The 483-nt window shown below is 40.8% G+C and overlaps 1 long non-coding RNA gene across 1 annotated transcript in view; it reads left to right on the top strand.

Moving 5' to 3' along the window:
* Positions 1-94: 94 nt before the first annotated feature.
* The window catches only part of LOC116688009 (uncharacterized), an 8,738-nt gene continuing 8,349 nt past the window's right edge, over positions 95-483 (top strand). Inside the window, exon 1 of the long non-coding RNA XR_004331680.1 lies at positions 95-337. This is a non-coding gene — a long non-coding RNA (uncharacterized LOC116688009). The remainder of the gene's footprint in view (positions 338-483) is intronic.

The raw sequence follows: 483 nt of genomic DNA on the forward strand, positions 1-483 counted from the left end.
TGATTGGCTTCCATAAGGGCTAACTCAGGTTACAGTAGACAGATTGGGGGAAACGACCTGTCAATCAAAAACTGTGACGTCATACAATCCGACTGAATGCAAAGAAACAATGTGGCGGCCTCAGGGCAGACGGCAGGAGTGATCAAAATCCATAAATGATGGACTGTTCAGATTTGTTTACGAGGAAACTCAGCCAGAATCTACAAGATTGTGAGGGGACCCGCTCGTTTTGGATTAAAAGGATTGGATTTACTTATTCTTTGAACTGTTGGCGATGTAGGAAAAAAAAAGTTTATGGCAATATTTCACCGCTGTGGAAAAAGACACAAGGAAACAGGTGGGGATGAACGCTCAATTTTAGACACTATCGGCGCAGAATCTTTCTGTTTCTTTACTTCATAACATGATTATAACCGCTATAAGTCATCTTATGCTTTGTGTGGGCTTAATGGAATCATGAGACTTTAAGCTTTCTAATGATGT

The sequence above is a fragment of the Etheostoma spectabile genome, chromosome 4 (genome assembly GCF_008692095.1).
Source record: "Etheostoma spectabile isolate EspeVRDwgs_2016 chromosome 4, UIUC_Espe_1.0, whole genome shotgun sequence".
In the NCBI taxonomy this organism is placed as follows: domain Eukaryota; kingdom Metazoa; phylum Chordata; class Actinopteri; order Perciformes; family Percidae; genus Etheostoma; species Etheostoma spectabile.